This window comes from Ascaphus truei, chromosome 3, assembly GCF_040206685.1.
Source record: "Ascaphus truei isolate aAscTru1 chromosome 3, aAscTru1.hap1, whole genome shotgun sequence".
Taxonomy (NCBI): Eukaryota; Metazoa; Chordata; class Amphibia; order Anura; family Ascaphidae; genus Ascaphus; species Ascaphus truei.
The window spans coordinates 346,535,595-346,551,064 of NC_134485.1; the positions used below are offsets into that span (position 1 = coordinate 346,535,595).

At 45.5% G+C, this 15,470-nt stretch overlaps 1 long non-coding RNA gene across 1 annotated transcript; it reads left to right on the top strand.

Annotated features, from left to right (window-relative positions):
• The first annotated feature begins 14,402 nt into the window (after positions 1-14,402).
• Positions 14,403-14,863, top strand: LOC142491124 (uncharacterized). Its single transcript, XR_012800290.1, has 2 exons — positions 14,403-14,450; positions 14,660-14,863. It is a non-coding gene; the product is annotated as an uncharacterized LOC142491124 (long non-coding RNA).
• Positions 14,864-15,470: the final 607 nt, after the last annotated feature.

The following is a 15,470-nucleotide window of genomic DNA, read 5'->3' on the forward strand; positions in this document are numbered from 1 at the left end:
GGTAAAACACACTTGCCTGGGAATCTCACAATACACAGATGGAAAGGTAATAAACAAACGTTAGTCCACAAATGGCAGTGTGTAGATAAAGTCCACCATACCTTCAGTAATTGACTTGATAAGGATATTACGTCATAAAACGGACTCACATGAGTAGTGCAGCATCCTGACATGGCTCCAAATGTCCGAGGGTCCTGGGTGTGCTAGCGTTGTAAAGGCAGAAACAGCAGCAGATGAAAAAATGAAGCACTACTCCTGGAACAATAGTAAAAAGACTGAGAGTGCGTGTAACAGGGGACTTATCCCTGTTCACAAATGTGCCTCTAATCCAGCAGTGTGGTGGTTAACTGCTGGTAGGCAATTAACTAATACCACCTGCCTGATTGCTTAGAAAAGCCTGTCTTTTGAGACAGGAAGTGAGACTCCTTTGCTCACACCTGAGCTGAACTTTGGAGACAGGGCAGAGATTCCTTAGTCCACAACTGGGCTGAACCAAGGAAGGGACACTTGTCTTGAGCCCTGCCAGGAGAAACAGCAGAGCTGCTTTCAAGACACAGGGGAAACTTCTAAACCTGAATGCTGACACACCCTGAGGAAAAGGGAGCTGAACCAGGGACAGAGAAGATGTTCCCTCTAAACCACAAGAAACAGATAAGACTTTCAATTATGAGACTTTCTATATCTTCTTATTTCATGCTATATATTTGGGGCTGGTAAAGAGCCTAGCTAACCAACCCAGTCAGAGAGGGCTGAGCTATATGTGTAGATAGTCTCCAAAGCAGAGATAGGTTTTCTTTGTTTGGCTCACTATTTCACTTATGTTGATTTTTGCTGTGTTTGAAGCGACAGGCACAATAAAGCCTTGTTATGATTTCACCTTACAACAGTCTCCATTGTGTACCTCTGCACATGTCCTCCTACATATGGTGTCAGAAATTTGGGATGAATGGGGCCTTTGAAGTTTAAAGGGCTGAAGATTGCCTGTGGAATTTCTTTTTGTGCTTTTGCCTGCATACAGTCTTGCAAACAAACCTGAGCAACAAAAACAAAGATTCACCTGCAGCAGAGATCAGAATTAAAGGGATACACACCCAGGCAGGAAACTTACACTGCACTGAAACCTACAAAACCACAGATGGACTCTTTTCTCCAATCCCAAGAGGAGAGAGATTGCTGAAGCCGCTAAACCTTATTTACCTATCACAAAGTGTAATATGGTCATTGAAATAGGGGTTTTGCCTTCCAGCCATAGTCAGGGTTCAAGAAGTGAGTCAGCCCTTAAAAAGGGATAGGTGTTTGTTGTTTTCAAAAGTTTAGCTGAAGCAGCGAATACAGATGGTGACCCACGAGCGGTACTGATTTTGCAAATAAAGGTTACCACACCGCATAGGACTACCAGCTGTGAATGGCGTATATGCAGAAAAGTGTGAAAATTGATACAAGACTGTGCTGAAGCAGGGGAATTTTTAGCATACAAATGCCGAGTGTAAAATTGCCCTACCGGGGAAAAAATGATTGCTGAACTGTGTAAAAGGTATTCCAAAGCCAATTGCTGAGTGTTGAGTCACCCTGCCGGGAATGAAAGAAATAGTCCACTGCAAAGAATGATTTTTTTTCTGAAGTAAAAAAAAAAGTCTGCCTATATATCTTGGGAGCAAAACAGACACCCAAAGTGTGAAGTGTGAATGCCATAATACCCAAAGATGAGACTGAAAATTACTGAACTCAAGCAGAAAACCAAATTCTGTTGCTGAAGCGGAGGGATTGCACCTAGCAAGTAAATGGTGTAAAGCAAACAGAAGTTTTTACCTAGCAACCACACATTCAGCATACCTAATGAGAGATTATACCTAGCAAGTAAATGGTGTAAAGCAAATAGACGTTTTTACCTAGCAACTGCACATCTTGTATACCTGATAAGAGAAAATGCATGCACAGTACTGCTGATATTGTAAAACTTACCCAAGAAAGAAAAGTCTACAGAGATGCCTGTGAGAGCTACGACCTCTACAAGCAAAATATGCCCACCTGTAGGACTACCACAATTGGGGGTTCTAGCAAATACAGTGGCAACAGCTGCAATAGCGCCTCCTGAGGTCAGGAAGAAAATTACACCTGATAGCCTAAAAATGGAGGACAAGATGCAGCATTCCTGTAATGAAACCTACCCCACGGAAGAGTGGCCCTTCCAGTCAATTAAAGAGGAAGACATCTCTTACGGGGAACCCAAACCGAGTCACATCCACAAAACACCCCAAGAATGGTGGGGGTGCCTGAACTCGGCACGAACAGAAAAGACCGCCCTCTATGATGACGAATATGGTCGACAAGAGAAAGAGCGGGAGCAGCAGATCACCCAATATTTCTGTCAGCTAAAGCAACTGCAAGAAAAGCCTGGCGTATATAATGAAGCTGCTAAAGTATCAAATAAAGAAGGAGACCCCAGTATTCCGGATGGGACGGAGTCATCCAAAACAAAAAAACAGAAAAAGAAAAGCGGTTCTTCACTTACCGTGGAAGGAACAGACACGTCCGCAGATCCTGTGGAGGAAAAGGGGGACCGAGTTGCCCTGCAGCCTAGAGAAAATGGAGAATTCGTCCCGCGGTTAACCAAATATCCAAAGGGTCCAAGGCAGAAGTCGTGTACCCCAAAGAAGTGTCTGTCCGGTGCCAACAGTGAGGAACCCTCAACCAACCATCCCAGGGAAGTGGAGCCAGAACCAGTGAGTGACGATCCCTTGACCAGCCATGAAGATGCCCTGAAAAAGGCCAGGCATGACTGTGATATGCTCCGTGAACAATTGAAACAAAAGGAAGATGGTTACACAGAGCTACAGAAAAATAACGTGAGGCTACAAAAAGATGTGCTCACAATTTACTCTTTAGCCAGGACAGAATTGGACGATCTCAAGACTGAGCTAGATACTGCAAAGGCTACTATTTCCGCCATGGATGAAAAGCAGAGCCAATCTGATAAAATGGTGGCTACGCTAAAGCGGAAGTATGAGGAGGCACTGAAGCAAATGACAGTCTTCCAGCAAAAGGTTCACACTCTTCGCATAGAGCTGAATGCCTCACAACAGGAGGTAAACAGTGTCCGGATAGAGGTGGACGTATCTCAGAAAGAGGTTCAGACACTCTGCAGAGCACTGGATGCGTCACATCATGAGACCAACAGCTGCCGCACAGACCTGGAAGTTTCCAGAAAGGAACTACACAGTCTCACTGAGGAGCTGGACATTGCTAAAGAAACTGTTGTCAATCTTGATACAGATCTCAAAGTCTCTCAGAAGGAGCTTCAGACCCTCAACCTAGAGGAGGAAGTCTCATGCCAGGAGATTGTCATTCTCAAAGCAGATGTGCGCAAATGGAAGGAGGACTGCAAAGAGGCCCTGAATAATACAGAGACTGAAAAAGGAGAAAATTCAAGATTACAAAGAGAAAACATAAAACTGAAAGAAGAAAATTTTCAGTTGACAGACGAAGTCAAGGAAAAGTTTGAAGCAGAGCACCGACTGCAGAACCAATTGCAAGGTTTGCGTACACACCTCCAGTATGCTGAGGAGAAGCAGCAAACGCTGCAGGAAGAAAAGCTGCAGGCTGTTAAAGAAATTCAAGTGCTGCAGGAACGTCTGATTACCCAGTATGTCCCCGCAAAGCAGCATGAGAAACTGAAGGCTACCCTGAGCGTCACCAAAGCATCACTTGAGGCCAAGCTTAGAACCCAGGTGACCCGGCACAAAAGGGAGCATAAGAAGGTCCAGAAACTAAAACAAGTAACTGTGGCCCAAGCAAAGAAGTTCATAGTGCTTCACAATGCAATACAAATGTGGAAGCAAGCTCAGAGAAAGCAAAGTACGCAGATAAATTCCCTGAGAAGAGACTTGCAAGACGCACTCAAACAGGTTGAGACTCTGCAGACCAGTAACTTACAGATTCCTCCAATACGAAAAAAGGTATTGGCTCTGCCCAAGCATCAGTATCCCACAGTAACTAATGCCCATGAGGACAAGTGTACAGTGAGAGTTGGGGACTCCACGCACCTTCAAAACAAGATTACGAAGTTTGAGCCACCTAAGAAAGAACTAGCCAAACCTACAGCTGCCCAACAGGCAACAAACAGAGGTAGGAGTGCAGAATAAAAGCCAGAAGAATCCTTAGCTGAGGAAGCTGAAAAGATAGGACGTTCTCTGGAAAGGGCGGTGGAGGTGCAACTCAGTCCCAAAGAAGCTGAACTGGCAACTCCGTTGTGTGGAGGAGGTGCAGAAAGACCGCTTCAAAGGCGGAAAACTCTACGGGCTAGTCCTAACTGCTCTACAACTGTTGCCATATAGTTTGTCTACAAAAAGAGGAGTGCCCGACGCAAAGGAAATCTCATGACCGCGCACTCTGTACAAAGACTTTACTGATCTCAAGCACCTTCGGGAGGAGACAAAAATAAACTGGAGAAAGGGCTCCAATCCCCGCGGGACAGAGGGTTCTCTTCCTCCATCCACTCTCATTCAAGTTACAGAAAGATCTCGAATGAGAGTGGAAGGATGGGCTTTGGCCGTGGTAAGCCCGAGCTTCCCACAAACAGGGGAGATATGTAACAGGGGACTTATCCCTGTTCACAAATGTGCCTCTAATCCAGCAGTGTGGTGGTTAACTGCTGGTAGGCAATTAACTAACACCACCTGCCTGATTGCTTAGAAAAGCCTGTCTTTTGAGACAGGAAGTGAGACTCCTTTGCTCACACCTGAGCTGAACTTTGGAGACAGGACATAGATTCCTTAGTCCACAACTGGGCTGAACCAAGGAAGGGACACTTGTCTTGAGCCCTGCCAGGAGAAACAGCAGAGCTGCTTTCAAGACACAGGGGAAACTTCTAAACCTGAATGCTGACACACCCTGAGGAAAAGGGAGCTGAACCAGGGACAGAGAAGATTTTCCCTCCAAACCACAAGAAATGGATAAGACTTTCATTTATGAGACTTTCTATATCTGCTTAATTCATGCTATATATTTGGGGCTGGTAAAGAGCTTAGCTAACCAACCCAGTCAGAGAGGGCTGAGCTATATGTGTAGATAGTCTCCAAAGCAGAGATAGGTTTTCTTTGTTTGGCTCACTTTTCACTTATGTTGATTTTTGCTGTGTTTGAAGTGACAGGCACAATAAGGCCTTGTTAGGATTTCACCTTACAACAGTCTCCATTGTGTACCTCTGCACATGTCCTCCTACAGTGCTTATTCCATAAAAAGGTACCTTGAGAAAGCGCTACGGCGTGAAACACGTTGGTGGGGCGACACCATCACTTTGTTTGTCTTCATGACCAATAAATAATTATTTTTTATGGAATACGCACTCTGTCTTTTTACTATTGTTCCAGTAAGTAGTGCTTTGTTTTTTTCATCTGCTGCTGTATCGGGCTTTTAGAAGGGGCAGGAGCCAAGGAGTTAATTGCTCTACCCGGTAATGAGGTTGGCTAGGGATGGGGCTTCAGCGGGATTTTGGGCTGCAGGACTACAGGGAGTAGCCTCATGCAATTGGAAAAGGGGTAGGGTCCACCTTCCCTTTATCATTTATGTAAAATGTTTATTGCATGGGGTTTCTACGGTCACAACTTTGGAGCAGGCATCATTAGGGTGACCACCCGTCCCCCTTTTGCCGGGACAGTCCCGGTTTTTCGGTTGCTGTCCCGGTTTCCTGTGTGTCCCGGAAATGTCCCGGTTTTCCCCCGGGTGTTCCCGTTTTTTTTAATGTCCGCGGCGGTGCGCGAGTAATTAGCTGCAGTGCGCGAGTGAGCGGCGGCGCAGAGGAGGAGACTGCAGCAGCCCGGCGGTGAGTATTTTTTTAAATGCCAGGGGTTGGGCTTCTCCTGTAGAAACATGCTGGGCCTTGCTGATTGGAGGATGCGGCCCGGCATTGAACAAAGTCCCGCCCCCCCGGCATTTGCTACCTTGGCCAATCCCCTGCGTCCCGGCATTAAGCCCCGCCTATCGTTCTCCAAGGCCCGGCATGTAGGAATGGAAAAGGGTGCCTGGAGGGGGGGGCAGGGGGCAGGACCAGGGTGCCTGAGGGCAGGGCCAGGGTGCCTGGGGGCGGGACTTCTGCTTCCTGCGGCAGAGCACACGTGGTGTGTGTCTGCCGCTCCTGGCTCCTTTGCGCGGTGTCTCCCCCCCTCTGCCCGCCCGGGGTGATAGGAGGTGGGTTTTTCTTCCTTTGCCTCCTGTCCCGGCACTCCGGTCCCCTTGGCGCGGGGGTGGGCGGTGGTGGCAGCGCGGTGTCCCCCCATTCTTACCAGGGATCCCGTGGCTGCCCGCCGGGGGAGGGGGGGAGGGGAGGAGGGGGGTGGGCGGCAGTTTGTACCTTTGCGTCCCGGGCCCGGCGCTCCCATCCACCCCCCCCCCTTGGTGCGGGAGATGAGCGTGGGTGCAGGGGGAGGCGGGGAGCCGCCTGCTCGTGGCTACCTCTGTCTGTACTCCACTGTGTGTGTGTGTGTGTGTGTGTGTGTGTGTGTGTGTGTGTGTGTGTGTGTGTGTGTGTGTGTGTGTGTGTGTGTGTGTGTGTGTACCAGTGTGTGTGTACCAGTGTGTGTGTACCAGTGTGTGTGCACCAGTGTGTGTGTGTGTGTACCAGTGTGTGTGTGTGTACCAGTGTGTGTGTGTGTACCAGTGTGTGTGTGTGTGTGTGTACCAGTGTGTGTGTGTACCAGTGTGTGTGTGTGTGTACCAGTGTGTGTGTGTGTGTGTGTGTGTCTCCCTCTCTCCCTGTCCCTGTCTCCCTCTCTCTCTCTCTGTCTCCCTCTCTCTCTCTGTCCCTGTCTCCCTCTCTATCTCTGTGCCTGTCTCCCTCTCTATCTCTGTCCCTGTCTCCCTCTCTCTCTCTGTCCCTGTCTCCCTCTCTCTCTCTGTCCCTGTCTCCCTCTCTCTCTCTGTCCCTGTCTCCCTCTCTCTCTCTGTCCCTGTCTCCCTCTCTCTCTCTGTCCCCATCTCCCTCTCTCTCTCTGTCCCCGTCTCTCCCTCTCTCTCTCTGTCCCCGTCTCTCTCTCTCTGTCCCCGTCTCTCTCTCTCCCTCCCCGTCTCTCTCTCTCTCTCTCTCTCCCTCCCCGTCTCTCTCTCTCTCTCTCTCTCCCTCCCCGTCTCTCTCTCTCCCTCCCCGTCTCTCTCTCTCTCTCTCCCTCCGTCTCTCTCTCTCCCACCCCGTCTCTCTCTCTCTCTCCCTCCCCGTCTCTCTCTCTCTCTCCCTCCCCGTCTCTCTCCCTCCCTGTCTCTCTCTCTCTCTCCTTCCCCGTCTCTCTCTCTCTCCCTCCCCATCTCTCTCTCATCCTCCCCGTCTCTCTCTCTCTCACCCTCGCCGTCTCTCTCCCTCCCTTCCCGTCTCTCCCCCTCCCTCCCGTCTCTCTCTCTCCCTTCCTCCCCGTCTCTCTCTCTCTCCCTTCCTCCCCGTCTCTCTCTCTCTCCCTCCCTCCCCGTCTCTCTCTCTCCCTCCCTCCCCGTCTCTCTCTCTCCCTCCCTACCCATCTCTCTCCCTCCCCGTCTCTCTCTCCCTCCCCGTCTCTCTCCCTAACCGTCTCTCTCTCTCCCCCTGTCTCTCTCTCTCCCCCTGTCTCCCCCACTCCCCCTGTCTCTCCCACTCCCCCTGTCTCTCCCTCTCCCCCTGTCTCTCTCTCTCTCGCTCCCCCTCTATGTCTTATCTTAACTGCCCTATACCTACACCGAAGTAACCTATCCTGCTTTCTTCCAGATCTGACTCAAGTTTCACGCGGGAGACATCGGAAAACAGGTAGGGAACACCTCCCCTCCAGTATAGTACCTTGAGGGACTGCGGATCAGGTAAGATCCCAGGTGGGATTGCTGCTTTAGAAATTGTGAAGCGGGGGCATCCTGACACTGGTTAATGGTTTCAGAATCATTCACATCTGGGTTTTTTTTCTTCGATTAGTGAGGTACACACACACACACACACACAGGTAACAAGGACTAATGGTAGTAAAGTATAAGTGTACTACAATTAAAAAAAAATGTCCCGGTTTTTCATTTTCAAAATCTGGTCACCCTAGGCATCATGGCTTGCTGGTTGTGGGCAGTTACTGGGGCTAATTAAGTAGCTGGTTCTGATTCTAGAGTCAATAGAAGGATGGCAGGCACCTCACTGCCAGATGACATATAGCTATTATCTTTGCAGAATACCCATGTGACTTAATAACTGGGTGTTCTGGTGGTAGGACCCAGCAAGTCGATTTGGTTTACCATTAATCTGTTATTTATTAATATGATATGTAAAGCTGTGGTCTGCTTGCTCCAATTCTTTGAGTCAGTTTTTCAGTTAGGGTGTTAAGTAAGGGTGAAGCGACATACCCAAAGCCCAGTGGTGGCTTACCAGGTAAAGGCTTGTAAAACCAATGCTGGATATCTGCAATTATAACTAAGATTAAAACTTAAATGTGTCTCTACTATACCCATTCTGGTCCCCTAAACTTCATCCAATCTGTAAAACATCACAGTGCTCTAACTGCAAATATCTAATCCCTGTCTACAATGTGCACTCTCAATGCTTTCCCTTCACATCTCCTCTGCTCACTCTCAGCCTGAACTATACCTACACTAGCTCATTTCTCATCTCTAGATTGTAAGCTCCTGGGAGCAGGGGGCTTCTTTCTATTGTGTCAGTTTGTCTTTACTTATATGTACTCTTTTTGTCATACAAGATTATTGTCCTCCCTCACACATTGTACACCTGCATTGCCCAAAGGCAGACAGTCAGATGGGGCTCCCCTCTGCACAGGACCAGCGTGCTAAGGGTTAACATTTGCTTGTACTTTGTGGAACGTCAACCCCACCCACTGGAATATGAATGAGCCAAGAGGACACAAAGAACTTTGTGTTCACAGCTGCATTGAATCTCAACCACCCCAGTGTACATCTGCGTTGCCCCAAAGGTGGACAGCCTTTGGCGCAGCTAAGGGTGTGAGCCGTTTGCTGCCGTTTGCTGATGTTTGGTGATGTTAAAGCTGCTCTATTTCAATCTGAAACTCACACGTCATTTATCCCCTGTACCCAATTTTCCAACTCTTATCTGTCCATGAAATGTCTGTGAATTGACCGTATAACCCAGTTCTTTTAATGTAGTCATGTATTTTTTTTATAACTCTGTGCCCAGGACATACTTGAAAACGAGAGGTAACTCTCAATGTATTACTTCCTGGTAAAATATTTTTTATAAATAAATTGTACTATGCTGCGGAATATGGTGTCGCTACACAAATAAAATATAATAATACTAATAAAGTCAAAAGTTGCACAGAAGGGGCTGAGTGCTTTTATTTTATTGCATACATTGTTAGTTGTTGTTACTGCACCTGTAATGTCACATTAGGGGTCAGGCTGTGCATTGGTGCTATATTGTTGCTTTCTGAACCAAACTGCATCTCTGGCATTACTGAGGCAGGGAGAGGAGCAGGGGCACCAGTATTGGTTAAGGTTTATCCTGAGGGGACCCTCAGACCTGAGATTTGCCGTTTTAATTAGCTGCTTACACCAAACGAGCTGTAGATTTTAGCACTCCGGAGTGCCTCGCTACCTTACTGCCGAATACTGCCCGCTCAGCACTTTACCCATCCTCAATCCCCAGGAAGTTGTTACACCAAGTTAATGATACGCCCCTGACCTCCTCTTACCTGATAGCACTGACAAGGCAGATAGACGATATGTTCAAGTCCACAAAAAGGCAGACATTGAGCTCCTGCTTTATAGCACCAGTTATTGCGTACTCTGCTAAGAAATGTAATACACACACAGTCTGTCTTTCTTTTATTCCCTTCTCTTCTGAAAGACATTTTTTTTTCTGTTTTCATGAGAAAGTTCATTGAAAAAGTTATTTTAAAAATGGCCGCGCTCTTGATTGATAACCCAATTGAAGGGTTCCCATTGTGATTATAGCAATAGGGATTTGTGGATTTTTCTTCAGATTATTAAACAAAAATCGACGCCCTTCTAACCATTGCACATGGGTTTCTTTAAGGTTGAGCATTTTTATTTCAAACAAGTTTATAGGGACTGGTGTTGTCAGTATTCCAAAGCATAAGATTGTCCTTGGTAGTCAAGGTGAGTGAATCCCAGTTGGTTTGTCAGAGGATAAGTGATGCTCCATTGCTTCTCTGGCAGGTGAGTTATTCTCTGTCTATTGGTTTGTCTAGCTTGCGACTGGTTAGTGGTGTGGTGCTGTGTTGGGCTCCTGCAAGAAGGTGGTTACTAGTTTGACAGCCTATTTAAGGGAATGAGATGCATACCTGGATGGTATATTGTAGTATGACATTGATTAGTAAATATGGCCCTAAATATGCAGTCAAATTTACCGGACTATATTAAACTTCCAAAGAGAATATATTCTAAAGCACAGTAACTTAGGAAATCATTTATTTTGAACGGAAAACAACAAAATGCTGATATTTTGGGGCGCCAGCCAGGGTTGTCCTCATCTGATTTGCTAAAAGTACCCATATGTTTTGTAGGGGACCATTCTTTAAGTAGCAGTAAGTGAAATACTAAGCCATGTAAAACCGTATTAAATGTGTTTAACATGTGGTTCATAATTTAGGGTGTTTATTGGCTTTTTTCAAATTGAAACCCAAAATGCTAAGCACAACATCAAATGACACAGAGCACATTTTACATATATTGCCTTTAAAGTGGGCTAGTTAGGGGTGAGCAAAGAGACAATGCTCCATCAGGCTGAGAGATGCAGCGATCAGGGATTAGTGTCATGTATGTCTTTATTTATATAGCGCCAAAAGTGTACTCAGCGCTTCACAAAGAATACAGTACAGGGAATTATAGTTATACAATAAGTGCAGCAAAATCAGACAATAGGAAAGGAAATCCCTGCCCCAAAGAGCTTACAATCTAAAAGGTTTAATGGGAAACTTACAGAGACAGTAGGTGAGGGAGTAAGTTCTGTAGATGGCAGTGCGTGGTCACAATGGGTGGTAGAAGTGACTGAGTGTGGGACAATAGCCATGAGTGCAGGCTATTGGGATACTTGATTTGTGGGGTGAGATTTAAGGCTGGTCAGTATTAAATGAAAAGGTTAACACCATTTACAAGTCATAAAGGAAGGCTTGAAAACGGACAAATTATTTCTAAAATAATACTGCAGAAAACAACTCCAAATCTACACAATGCAGAATGTGATCAAATTGAAAAAAGAGATTTGAAAAGAAAAAGACCATTTTTAACTGATTTAGTGGGAAGGTGCCTTTGAAGTCTTCGCTGTTCTGTGGTTCTTGGTGTAAGATGTTAAACGAGTAACATTCCGCCAGATTATCAAGAAGGTCATTCTCTGAGCATTCCTGTTCCACAGAACAGCAAAGTGCTGATGTTTCAGGACAACAGAGCAATGGTCTCTGGACTCCATATTCTTTCTGCCTGAGAAAGTATTAATGGCCTTGCTCAGAAAGGAGATGTACACTGTTCCTGTAGATGAAAGCCTATGATGGATTAATGGCAGGATTAATGGAGCTTCACTGTCCAGGAAGTGGAGGGGTTCATGGCTCCTCAGTGTGCCATTCAGAGACGATAACCCGACTCCCGCGCAGTCCAGCTCACCCCCCACAATGGTTTGCGAAGGCTGTAATAGACAAAGTAAATTGGAAGAAGCACAGGGCTAACAAAGGTGTGATGGAAAGGAGGGAGGAGGTAGGGGGAGAACTCTAAAAATATCCTACATTTAATGGTCTGAAAATAAATGCTTTGCTGGGTGACATTTAGCTGCTGTTGATTCCACGGAGGAGTCTGAAACCACAACATACCGTTCACAACACCTTTATTTTTTATTCTGGTGTCACTGTGCCCTAATGATGACCCATTCTTTTCCATAAACGCTTTCACGGCTGGAGTTTCATACATTGCTGCATCCTTCATCTGAATCCTCTGCTGTTTGGTTTTGCAGGGAGAGTGTTCATGTTTTCCGCTCACAGCAAGATGTATTTACGTCAAATCTCTATGTGCATATTAAATATATATATATACGGTATATATTTTGTGGGAGAAAAGAAGGACCCCGCATCCACAAGATAAATAAATGTGACTAAATACCGACTTTAGATCTACATCAATATACAGTGATAAGTCGGTGGTGCTGTATGGGCAGGTAAATACGATAAGAGAAAGAGAAAGCCCCAAACAAAAGCACTCTAGTATGCCTGTAAAGTACAAATTCACATAATCTTTATTTGATAGTTGTCACAGAACAGAGGTTAAAAAAGCATAGAATATTTAAAATGAGGCATGGATCCCCTGTACGTAACCAAACTTGACATAAATCCTCCAGAAATTGAATCCCAATGGGAACAAAACCAATGTCAAAATTGACAAGAATAACACTCTAATGCACCTGACAAGGTAGACAAAGTAATACAGGCAACAAGCCAAGCTGTGGTGGCTATGGCTGGGTGGTCAAATCACATAATAACAACACACTCTTAATCCCATAAATCTCTAGGACATATCTTAAGTAACACAGTGTGAGAATGTATGATAAAGACACACAATATAAAGCCAAAAAAAGGGGGGCATACCTTCAGACCACATATGCTAATTGTCATACATCACCTAATGTCAGGCACACTCAAAAATCATGGAGGAGACAAGGAGCAAACGCTCAGAGCATAATTACGTGTCCCTAGGGGGGACAGACCAGGGGGTCCTGCCTACTACACCTGCTCCTACGCGTTTCGGCCAAGAGCCTTCTACAGGGAGTGGTGATGTAGGCAGGGTGACATGCATGCTTAAAAAGGATATCTAATTGGGCCAATGAGTGTAATCACCTGGTGAAATCAGTCAGTAACCTGATGTACAGAGAATAAACAGGTGTGTGCATAATACGCTTACTGTGTAAGTCTATGGGTGTCACAGTGGAAGGACCAATGATAAGACTATATCATGAGAACGCCCTCTCCCTCAGAAGAGGGCAATGCTGGCAAATATACCTTCCTGGTGCGTCGTGCGCATGCGTATGACGTCATAAGGAGTTACCCATTGCGTGGCTGTCTCACTCACTGCTGTAGCAGATCTATATAATGATTTACAAGCGATTTGACAACTCCTTCTCTGGGAATTTAGACTGAGGGCAAATCGCGCCTCAAGGATGCCAGTGCGCATGTTCGTGACGTCATCAAGTGCTGTCCCACCAATAACCGAGGCGCCCCATGCCGGATCATAACCAGGCAGGCATTTCCCAAAGTACACTCCACTGCGCACGCGCGCTTAATCACCAAGGGGCCCCGTGCAGTCAAGAGACCAAACCAGCACCGCGTCACTCCCTGCGCATGCGCAGTGAACATACATCGGTCCTTAGAAGTTTGACACATATAGAAATAGAACTGCAGACAGTGTGCATATTGAAGAAGTGCTAATAGCACAGCTAGTACACTCTCCCAATCTGGGGGATCATTCAGGCAGACAGTGGAATGGTCAGCACCACTGTTGTAAGCACAATAGTAGGTAGAGCACAAACAGACAAATTAAAGCTAGGGCATATATACAAATGGACATCAGAGAGGGAGAAAGAAGGGGTATTTTTGGCAAAGGATATATTAAATATATATATATATATATATATATATATATATATACATATTTTTTTTTTTAGGAAGATGTGGCTCAGTGGGAGAAAAGCGCTATATAAAATAAAGTTAATAAAAAAGTTATATAATGTTTTAAATTGCAACCAGTGATAGTAGACGTACAAAATATCACAGTTTTGTTGATCTAACATTTCATAAAGCCTTTTCAGGATTTGTTTCTATGACTTTTTTCTTTCCCCTAATGCTTGTATTTATTAGGAAAAATGTTAAGTCTGATGCAAAACTGCACCAATGTAGCCAATATGTGGCAATGTAAATTACTGCTTATGTGCACTAATCATAGGTAGCAACCCCCCCCCCCCCCCCCCCCACGCCCCGAGAAGCCACAATGGTAAGGGGCAACAGGACAGGCTTTTGGTGATCCCTGGGTTCTTGCTCATTGGTTCAGCACCTCCATTTGTGATGGGCTCCTGGAATGTAGGATGTCAGCTCCCACCACAGCACTCCCTACCCCTCCTGCCCAGTAACTGACACCCAGGCAGAGGTATAGTGAACAAGTAGATTTTTTGGACATGCTGCATCAGCTCTTCACACAGCATAGTTGTTGAAGTCCAACGTCTCAGGACTTCAGGATGGTGCTTGGCCCGATAGTATGGGGCCTCGACTCTTGGTGGTCCCCAGGCCTTTCGGGCTAGGGTGGGCCAGCTCATCCTCGCAATGGGAGAGGCTGACAGCCCATGCTCTCACCTTGGAAGGCAGCGCAAGACTGCTCTAACTTTGCAACACCCACTGGTTAGCTTCAGGAAGGGGCGGGCTCATGGACTGTACCCATCACTGACTGAGAAGGTAAAGGATTCGTGGTCCATCCGCTCCAGAGAGAATAAGGTAAGAACTCACCAGCAAAAAGGGGTTAAAACTAATTTATTGGGCTACATAAAAACAAAAAATAGACAGTGACAAACTCTCCCACGCGTTTCACGCCCACTATGGCGCTTTCTCAAGGAGTACTGGGTAAGGGGAGGTCCTGGGTATTTAACATACTCCCCGTCATGCAAAACAGCTGATGTAAATAAACACTTGATTTTGTTTTGCAGATAGTAAAGAAACAAGACAGAACAGAAGAGAAGCAGGATGAGAAAAAACAGAATAAGGGAAAACAGAATAAATGTATATACTATATACAAATGAAAAAAGAAGGGTAATGATGAATAAGTGAAAATAAACAAATGAATGAATGAGATACATCTTGGACAAAGATGATTCCTGATGTTATGTCCCAATAAAATATTACCAAATCATGTCATGCCTCATATGTAATGATTGACTAACCAATGATTATAGCCTATCCAATTAGATAGGTAGAAAATTAACTCACTGGTATACAAATAAATTTTAGCATACAAAGCTTCGCATGGAATTGCAATAGAAATAATATTGCAATAAATAGGTAAGTGGACGTATAATAGTGTTGAACCATCTGAGTCTCTAATATGTTAAAACATCATAAAGGAATTTCAAAAAATAGTAGTAAGTCACCCTGGCAACCGATAAAGAATACAGAGTGATACTGGAGTCTGCTCACATGCACGACTAGAGGGGGGATATATATGGTGGGATAAAGATGATACATTAATAAAGTAATACCTTTTGAAGCACATTATATGTGCCAATTAAGTATAGTACTATAGTATATCCTTAAAGGAAACTCTTCAGGTCCCAGTCGATATTTAACCCATTGGGTGCTAAGGTGTTGAGTGTAAATATCCAAAATGCCTCACGTCTGTGAAGCAAATTGGCTCTATCACCACCTCTGTAATGCATTTTAACAGACTCAAGTGCAACACATCTAAAGTTCAACAGACTTCCCTTTTGACATATGTCAAAGTGATTAGAGACCGGGTGCAG